The sequence below is a fragment of the Sapajus apella genome, unplaced genomic scaffold (genome assembly GCF_009761245.1).
Source record: "Sapajus apella isolate SASKATOON/1434 unplaced genomic scaffold, GSC_monkey_1.0 scaffold17, whole genome shotgun sequence".
NCBI classification, from domain to species: Eukaryota; Metazoa; Chordata; class Mammalia; order Primates; family Cebidae; genus Sapajus; species Sapajus apella.
This window is the reverse complement of record NW_022436957.1, coordinates 30,214,766-30,225,187: the sequence shown is the minus strand read 5'-3', so window position 1 is coordinate 30,225,187 and position 10,422 is coordinate 30,214,766. Positions and strand designations below refer to the sequence as shown.

Here is a 10,422-nt window from a genome sequence, read left to right as displayed (position 1 = left end):
GTCTTTTGGAAGGAGAAGGAAAATTTTCGCATTGATAATAATTGTTATATTAAAAGCAGTGGCTTTTTACTAACTTGAAACTGCAACTGATCCCACTTGCTTTCAATGATCATTAAAATTATAATGCAATAATTGTAAATAGTGAATTATTTATTTTTTAAAATTATAATTAATGCTATTGAGGACTAAGCTCTGATTTTTTTAATCTTACCCAAATTTCTACCTAAGGGGTCTAGGGAGTCATGCCCTACAAACCATAAATTCCCATCAGATGGGTTTTATTTGACCCTATATATCATGACTTACTTTTCAGTCTGACTGTGGCATAACATTATGAGACCAGGAAAAAATATTTAATGCCAAAATATACTTCATTGCCATACCTTGAAATTGCCCTGCAAAATCTCTTGTGGGAAAAAAATCCACATCTTATAGAGAATCCCCTTTACCCTTTGTTTTCATTCCTTTCTTTCCAGATCCAGGAGATAATCAGCTAAGAGACAGGCACCCTTTTAAGTCCTATAAGAAACATTGTACAACCTGCTTTCTCTCTGAAGCCTGCTGTCTGAGAGATTCCTCTGCACAATAAAACTTGGTCTGACAATTTTTTATCTTAAGCTGAACATTCCTTTCCATTGATCCCAGGTCTTCAGATAAACTCAATCAATTGTCAACCAGAAAATATTAAATTTACCTATAGACTGAAAGCTCCCTGCTTTGAGTTGTCCTGTCTTTCTAAACCAAACCAATGTATTTCTTAAATGTATTTGATTGATACCTCATATCTCCCTAAAATATATAAAACCAAGCTGTGCCCCAACCACCTTGGGCACATGTTCTCAGTACCTCCTGAGGGCTGTGTCATGGATCATGGTCTCTCATATTTGGCTCAGAATAAATCTAATGTTTTAGAGTTTGACTCTTTTCATCGACACTATCACTGTTACCTTATACATCATTTTAGAGACTTAGGAGAAACATCTCCTGCTTTATGAATTTATTATAAATTAATAAAACAGTCTAAAAGATCATAAAATAGCAAATTATTTTAAGGAAGGGGAAACTGTCAGAAGAAATCTAATTTACTTCTAGTTTTCATCTGCTTCTTCCTATTCTATTCCACTATATTTCCCAGTGGGAAACCAGCCCCTCACTAATCTAAATCTTGTCTAAAACTAGTTAAATGGCTTAGTTTAAAACAAATTTATCATCTTAATTCTGAGGAGAAAATGAATGAGCAAGAAACAGTTTTGATAACAGTTTTTCTTGATGTCAGATTAGTATTGCTTTGAGGATTGTGTTTTTAATGCTGACAAACACACACAAATCTTCACATTTATCCCAAGGATCATAATATTTTTTATAGCTCTACAAATTCTCCAGGCCAGCCTATTTCAATTATACCTTTCACTTTTTGAGCCATTTATTCTGCCTGTGTGGATAGGTGATTCTACAGAAGCCAAGACATTTCTTATTATTCAACAACACTTTACTTTCCTACTTAGATTACAAATAATAAGCGAGGTTTCATGAATGTGTAACACAGTATGTAATACCAGAGAAAATTGCAGGGAGCCTTATACAGCTATTCATAAACCTCATGATTCAAGGAATCGCTCTCAAAAGGGAAAAGACATTTTTGTGGAATGTTGAGTGTGTTTGCTCCCAGGATGGCTATAATGCTTTATTTCCTACAATAGAATTAGGATGTGGTTTTAGAATGTGCTTATAAAATATGTAAGAAATAAGATTAAGTTTGGTTAATTAATGTCATGTATTATTTATATAACTAAATCTATACCCAACATATCTTTCCCTCTCCCTACTGATCAGAATGCAGCTATAAAAAGCAGATATTTCTGTACAATTGTTTATAGACCTAGAATATTTTGAAGAAACAGGTTATGGTTAATTATGGTAGAGTATGTTTTTTGTTATCCTTTTTATACTGTGATTTATGAAACTAAATAGATGTCCATTTTTTGTTTATTGACTATCAGAAACCTCAGATGTAAATCTCTGTTCCTCTTTTGATGAGTATGCTGGAGTCAAATAATCATTAAAAATTACTTTTAAATTGAGACATTACATCCATACAGTTAACCACACAACTCTTAAGTGTACAGATTGATGAATTTTTGTTATACTATGTGATTTTTAAGTTCATGAATTTACTACCTAAATCAAAATAGAGAATATTCCCAGCACCCTAGAAAGCTGCTTCCATGTCCTTTTCCTGTCAGAATCCCACAAAAGGTAACCACTATTCGGACCACTATATAATTTGAAATGTTATGACACTTCAGACTACATTAATTATTCTTATTTTTATTTTGACTTATTTTTCATTACCTACTTCTAAATTACATTTTTTGATTTGTCTTAAAATATAAGACATCTTGAATTCTTAACTCGGGACAAGATAAGTCATAGAATATTCTTACACCAAGCATGGTGGCTCACTCCTGTAATTCCAGCACTTTGGGAGGATGAGGTGGGTGGATCACCTAAGGTCAGGAGTTCGAGATCAGCCTGGCCAACATGGTGAAGCCCCATCTCTACTAAATATACAAAAAAAAAAAAAAAAAAAATTGGCCAGGTCTGGTGGTGTGTGGCTGTAATCCTAGCTACTCAGGAGGCCGAAGCAGGATAATCGCTTGAACCTGGGAAATGGAGGCTTCAGTGAGCCAAGATCGTTACCGCTGCACTCCAGCCTGGGTGACAGAGTTAGACGCTGTCTAAATAAAATAAAATAAAGTGAAAAATATTCTTAGGAGTTAATTCACAAAACTGGTAATTGTGTAAATTTGGAATGGGAATGTAGGCACTGTGGAGAACAATTACCATACAATTCTGAGACATCAAAATGCTTAAGCAGATAAAAAGGGGTCCCTGGAGAATCTCCAACCCACCTGACAATTGTTTACATAAAATGCTTTTGGGCAGCTGGGGGAACCTGTCCAGGGTTTGTCTGGGCATGCTCACAGCAGATTGGAGCGTGACATACGCACTGGAGAAGTGGGTAGAGCCATGGGGAATTTGCGCCTTATGCAGGTGCGGAGCCTGTTCTCTTCAGCTTGTGTGATGACCTGGGAATCAATCTGTGAGGTGATGGCCTGTTAGCAGGACTCCATCTCACTTTGCTGGGTTTTTTTTCTTTTTGCTCTTTTCCCAATAAAGTCCTGCTCTACACATCCTTTCAATGTGTCTGTGTGCCTACCTTTTTCTGGTCGTGTGACAAAAACCTGGGTTTTAGCTGAACTAAAGAGCAAATTTCTGCAACATTTTTGGTGCCCAATGTGGGGGTTGAGGGAGGTTGAGAAGGATAGATAGAACCACATTTTTTTTTTTCTTTTGATTTTAAACCTTTTTGTCTTTGGACTTCTGAGGGTAGAGGAAATTATGCCTCCCTCCCCATTCCCACATTGCTCCCCAGGGTCGGGAATGTCAGCCTTTTCCTCCTTTTTTGGGGGTGTACAGGTAAACTGGTGGCTCCCCCAAGCCCAACTTAAGTTTCTCTCCCAGTTGGAGAAACACATTTGCATAAGAATAAGAGATTCTTTCCCCAGGCATCTTTCCAACCCTGCACATTAAACTTTTTGCCCTTTTCTCTGCCCTGTTAGTAGTTACCTTTTAAGTGGAGATTTTTTTTTTTCCTTTTAGATATTTTTCTAGGCCAGGAAGGATAAGGATCACTGTTTATATTCCCTGTAAAGTTTTAATTATGAAAAAGGATTTGTGACTTTGGTCTTAAGTTGTAGCCAATCTGGTATGATCAGTAGCAAACTTTGCTGCAGGCTTCCATTCTGTTTTGTGTCCTTGGGAGCATAACCTGTAACCACATGGCAATGTTTTGTTTAGCCTCTGCAATTTTACAGTGGTGGCCAGGTTCAGTCTTGGCTTTGAGAATGAGTCCTTTCTGGTTTGATACCTGTGTGACCTTTGCTACTTGTTGATTCTCTTCTGCTCCACGAACTGCCTTGGATTTTTCTTTCTCTAAGCTTTTACTAAAGTTTGAAAGCCAGAAATACTGGCTGCTTGGTGTGGCTTAAGTCGGGGAATGGGGGAGTCCAAGGATTTTCTTAACAAGTACACAGCTTAATTAAAAGTGGATATTCACGTTTTAGGTATATTTAGAAGGCCTTTATGCTTTTCTTTATTTGAATTTTGTTTTGCTGGAAAAAGGTTTTTTTCTGTCAACTGGATTATTTTTCTCCATTTTGTCTTGCCATTCAATGCTCACATGAGAGGCTCTAAGATAACTCCTGCAGGCATGGGACTCCTTGGGAAAAACAGAGAAGGTGTCACTGACCCTGTTTTGGGAAGAAATCTGTTTTTGAAAGAGAACCCCAGGAATTAAAAATGGATAGATTCCTCTAAAAATCTGTTTATTTCCCCACCTATGGTATGTTTTCCTAGCCCTGTCTCTTAAAGGGCTCCACTCAGAGACCAATAATCCAATTAGGAAATTGGTGAATGAAAAATCTTAGGGCTGCTGGGTTTTCTTCTGCCTGTCCATGTAGTTATGTATGTGTTGTGTGTGTGATGTCTATAAAAAAAGAGAGCACTAATTAATTGACTTAAAGAAGAATAAGTTCTTGGAACAAATATTTTTCTAAAGGGAAAAAAAAAAGCTGTGGTATCTTTTAGTTTGCATGACTTTCATGTTTGAGAAATAAAAACAGCCTAAAAGATTTTGGTAAAATGCAGATGTCATCAAAAAGTACATTTTTGCCTAAGGTTAAAGTATTGTTTTGAATTAGATAAGATAAAGCTAAAAGTTCAAAAAGTTGTGGAAGTATTGTAAAAATTCATCTTGCAAATGAAATTTTGTGTGTGAACATATTAACTAAATTCAAAAGGATATTTTATGGTTTTTCTGTTAATTGAGCATTGAAATGAAAGCACAAGTTACTCTTAAGGCACTAAACTGCTCTTTAGCAAAATTTGTAACGCGTTGAAAAAGGTTTTTGCTTTTTAAAAAAAATTCTGAGTCATCATTTTGACAAAATAAATAACTTGTGGTCATCTGGAATTCTATTTCAAAACATCAAATGTTTTAAATCTCTACTATTTAATAGGCTTATCAAAATCAAACTTCAGTTTCAAAATTATGTTTCCTGATGCCTGGCTTTTCGAAGCTACAGAGGACCCCTGAAGCATCCACAAGAGAGGTCAACAGATTAGTTAACATGTTTAGGTACATGGGTTTGCCAAAATGATGTTTAATTTTCAGGTTATATTTTAGGGAGTAATATTAACATAGGTTCCAAAATTATGCGGGATTTCTAAAATTCTAATGTCTGAGTATATGCTATCAATCACAATTAAGGTTGTTATGTTAAGTTTTGTAAACCTTGGAGATAACCACATTTCTTTGTCAATCTTGTTTCTGACTGTAACCACCCTGTACATTTTGTTATTCACAAACAATGTTTGTCTTGTTTTGATCCTTTTCGAAAGACGGCTTATAATAAACTATGGGACCCTGACAAGTGCTCTCAAATACAGGTTTCTGATAACTTCGGCGACTATAACATTGGAATAAAGGAAAACTATACAGGACTCATGAAGATTCTGAAATGTTCACGAATCTCAAGCAAAACAAGAGCTAACTAAATGGACTAATAGAAAACTGAAGTAATCTTTTTGACTTTTGCTTGAAATATTGCTAATCTTTGTTTCATTTTTCAGAGTCAAGGAAACGTATTTTGAGCTATTTACAGACTTTAATAATTGAGAAAGGTGTGAAAAAAATTTGGATTATGTTTGTTTCTCTCTGACTGGGGAGAGATTGGGCATACATAGTAAGATTGGATAGGGGAGATAGGGCATACATGGATAAGAATGGATACTCCTCCTTTGGGAGGCCGAGGCGGGTGGATCTCAAGGTCAAGAGATCTAGACCATCCTGATCAATATGGTGAAACCTCGTCTCTACTAAAAATACAAAAAATGAGCTGGGCATGGTGGCATGTGCCTGTAATCCCAGCTACTCAGGAGGCTGAGGCAGGAGAATTGCCTGAACCCAGGAGGCGGAGGTTGCAGTGAGCCGAGATCGTGCCATTGCACTCCAGCCTGGGCAACAAGAGCGAAACTCCATCTCAAAAAAAAAAAAATGGATGCTCCTACTCCCTAAGCCCCTCTGTTAACACGAGTGAAAGCCGCTTTGACATCATGGGTAGCACCCCGTGGTGGTCACCAAGACTTATGGATACAAGAACGGAGGAAAGAAAGAAGAATGCCTCACTTTCCCTCCCTCATATACCTCTAGAATTTGGAAACTGAGTATTCTTAACTTATGTCAATATAGTTATTTGCATCAGAGCAATAAGAATCCTTTTGCAACAGGATACAATTGGAGAAACTGGTTGTTTTACCAGGGCTTGGACTGGAAGGGTATGCTTCCTTTTAAGGAATCAAGCTCATCTTGCAGAGCTAATAAAAGCCCTTTGGGAAAACTGGGCTCATATTCTGGGCTACACAGTCCCTGTACAGGGTTCCAAACCTGTCGAGAGTAAAGAATGTAACTTTCCAACAACAACCACATAGTCTTGGGACCTCAAGAAAAGAGGAGTTTACCCAACTAATAGGTATTTGAGGATACAAAACCATGTCTGGGCTCACCTTGAAAAGGTCTTATCTGGGATTCCTTGTGGAACAGAGTCCCATCAAAGCCAATCTAAAAGGTGTATGTAAAGCCAGGTGTGGTGCCTCACACCTGTAATCCAAGCACTTTGGAAGACCGAGGTAGGCGGATCACTTTAGGTCCGGAGTTTGAGACCAGCCTGGCCAACATAGTGAAAACCCATCTCTATTAAAAATACAAACAATAGCTGGGTATGGTGGCACATATCTGTAAGCCCAGCTACTTGGGAGACTGAGGCAGGAGAATCACTTGAACCCAGGAGGCAGAGGTTGCGAACATGCCACTGCACTCCAGCCTAGGCAACAGAGTGAGACTGTCTCAAAATAAATAAATAAATAAAAATATAAAGGCATATGTAGAAATAAGTATTCTTGCCGCACTTTATGCAAAGAAGCAGATCGAGTACAAGACTAAAGTCTACTTTGCAAACAACACAGTCTTATGATTTGTTTTTAACAGAAATAGGATTAGAGAGAAATTATGTTTCAAAATTTATCATACATTTGCCGCTAAATTTTTGACTCATTTGTTTTTTAGTTTTTGCCTACATTTTAAACTAACACTGCTTATTCCTGTAAACCAACCAGTGATCACCAGCTACAGCTCAAAAGGAACAGGAGGAAGGGGTATTGTAAAAATCTCGATCAATGTACTAGTTCTGAGCAATTGTCTTGCAAATCCTGCCAGGTGATGGAAATGGGTGCCCATCACTCGGAAGTCTCCTTTTTGGGAAAGTAAGACCAATGGATTTAACCAAAGCCAAAACCCATGCACTCAAATCTTAGCAAGCATATCTGGGAGTTATCTGGGAGTAATCTTAGACAGTTATCTGGGAGTGTCACAAGACATCCTTTTTCTCTCCCTTGCTGGAGAAGGACTCAATTGCACAGCTTCACCATAGCATTTGGCTTATGATAAGGAGTTCATGCAACACCCCTCCCCACTGAGACACATTTTTGGTCCGAAGCTCAATTCTAAGTTTTGGGTGAAAGCCCCAAGAAGAAAACTGGATCTGGGCTGGGCATGGTGGCTTATACCTGTAATTCCAGCACTTTGGGAGGCTGCGGGTGGATCACAACGTCAGGAGTTCGAGACCAGCCTGGCCAATATGCTGAAACTCCATCATCCTAAAAATATAAAAATTAGCTGGGTGTGGTGGCACGTGCCTGTAGTCCCACTTACTGGGAAGGATGAGGCAGAAGAATCACTAGAACCTGGGAGGTGGAGGCTGCAGTGAGCCAAGATTGTATCACTGCACTCCATCCTGGGCAAGAGAGTGAGACTCCATCAAAGAAAGAAAGAAAGAAAGAGAGAAAGAGAAAGAGAAAGACAGAGAAAGAAAGAAAGAAAGAGAGAAAGAGAAAGAAATAAAGAGAGAAAGAGAAAGAAAGAAATAAAGAGAGAAAGAAAGAAAGAGAGAGAGAAAGAAAGGAAAGAGAAAGAAAGAAGAAAGAGAAAAAAAAGAAAGGAAGGAAGGAAGGAAGGAAGGAAGGAAAGAAACCGGATCTGAGGGACCCAGAGGAAGATGACAACAAAAGTTAAAAGGCACAGCACAGGTGGGCATTACTAATTCCTGCCAGTTGAGCCAAGCTTCCCGTTTCATGGATAAAGGTCATACTAGTATTCATGGCATAAATGACTAAGGGATTCTAAGGCTACTGACAGCAGGGGAGATAGGGCATACGCAGTTAAGAGCAGATACTCCCACTCCCTAGGCACCCCCTGTTACATGATTGAAAGCTGCTTTGACAGCCATGGGTGACACCCTATCATAGTCACTGGAACTCAGGGATATAAGGACAGAGGAAAGAAGAACACCTCACTTTTCCTCCCTCATGTATCCTGGGTATTTGCTAAGAAGAGAAAGAAATCAGAGATGCCTGCTCCCCTTTCTAGATGAGAAGCCATTCATCTTCAGTCTGTACCCCTTTCAAATGCAAACTGAACCTCTGGGACTCCTCTGAAAAAGCAGCTTTTTTCCTTTTTCCTCCTCTGACTTTTCTTCACAGCTAGGTAATTTTGTTTTTATACATTCCCCTCAGGTGCGTCCTCCAAACTGGGAAGAGTTAATTCCCAAACCTTAGACTGGTTGGGCTCAGGGGAAGGGAACCCAGAAGTCTGACATGCTGGCGAAAGGGTAAAAGGTTGTTTTTTGTTTTTTTTTTTTTTTTTGAGACGGAGTTTCGCTCTTGTTACCCAGGCTGGAGTGCAACGGCGCGATCTCGGCTCACCGCAACCTCCGCCTCCTGGGTTCAGGCAATTCTCCTGTCTCAGCCTCCTGAGTAGCTGGGATTACAGGCACGTGCCACCATGCCCAGCTAATTTTTTTTTTGTATTTTTAGTAGAGATGGGGTTTCACCATGTTGACCAGGATGGTCTCGATCTCTTGACCTTGTGATCCACCTGCCTCGGCCTCCCAAAGTTTTTTTTCCTTTTTATACTAGTCAGACTTTTGACCTACCTCTCCCTGTGCAAACCAGTAAAAGACCTTGGGATTTTTTGAACTGTCCTTAACCCTCCCTTGTGTGTTTTAATACATGTTTTCTAATAACTCTGTCTCTTCTCACCTTCAGGCCATCAGACTCCAAATGGTCATGCAACCGGAGCCACGGATGATGGCCCCTTTTGCTGGAGACCCTTAGATAGGCCTCTGAAGAAGATCTGACCACCATTTTCCCAAAATAGAATCGACCTTATGGCTCAAACACCTCCTACCCCCTGTCATTAGGGAGCAGTTAGGATTGGTTTTTGTTCTTATCCTTATCTTTATTCTAACAGAAGATAGATGTACATTTTTAGAGCGGGGAATGAGGCAGCCAAATGCCTAGCCAGATAATAAAGGGTCCCTGGAGAATCTCTGAGCTGCCCCACAAGTATTTGCATTAGATGTTTTCGTGCAAATGAGGGAAGCTTCTCAGGGCTTATCTGGGCATGCCCACAGTGGACTGGAGCCCAACAAGCACACTAGAGGGTGGAGCTATGGGGAATTCAAACCTTATGCAGGGGAGAAACCTGCTTTCTTCAGTTTATGTGGTGACCTGGGAATCAATCTATGAGGTAGAGGACCTATTAGCAGGTCTCCATCTCACTTTGCTGAGTTTTTTTCTTTCTTTTTTTCCTTTTCCAATAAAGTCCTGCTGTATTCACCCTTCAATGTGTCTGTGTGCCTAAATTTTTCTGGTCATGTGACAAGAACCTGGATTTTAGCTATTCTAAGGAGCAAAGTTCTACAGCATTTCTCCACTACTGGTTTTTAAATAAATAAAGCTGAAATACTAATATAATCTTGTCTTTCAAATTTCAAAAGACAATCCTTTACTCTCCCCCTGTCCTCTTTAAAAGAGGTCTGGCTGAGTCACTAGGCCGTTGCTATTTCAAGTGTGATCCTTGGACCAGCAGCACCAGGAGCACCTGGGAGTTGTTAAAATGCAGAACACTTGGCTTGCTTGAACCAGAATCTCCATTTAAATAGGATCCGCAGTTGTGCTTCATATACATATTAAAGGTCACGCTGTGTTCCAAGGCTCCGGCTTTCTCCAAGTAAAGGTACCATCTTTTGCTCCTCTTGTCTCTCCTGGCCCTGGACCCATAACGGCTTTCTGCTGTCACTAGTCCCTTGTTAGACTGTGTAACTCTGTCAACATCTCTGTAAATATATCCTTTTAAAATTTAATTTTTAGTCAAACACATTTAAGTACACAGTCTGTTTCCTGATAACTGGTACATATTATGCATCTTAATATCTCTGTATCTATGTTGATAGCTACATACAT

At 39.2% G+C, this 10,422-nt stretch overlaps 1 long non-coding RNA gene across 1 annotated transcript; it reads left to right on the top strand.

The window, feature by feature from the left end:
• Window positions 1-5,036: 5,036 nt before the first annotated feature.
• Window positions 5,037-9,803, top strand: LOC116556807. Its single transcript, XR_004271169.1, has 2 exons — window positions 5,037-5,745; window positions 9,223-9,803. It is a non-coding gene; the product is annotated as an uncharacterized LOC116556807 (long non-coding RNA).
• The last annotated feature ends 619 nt before the right edge of the window (window positions 9,804-10,422 follow it).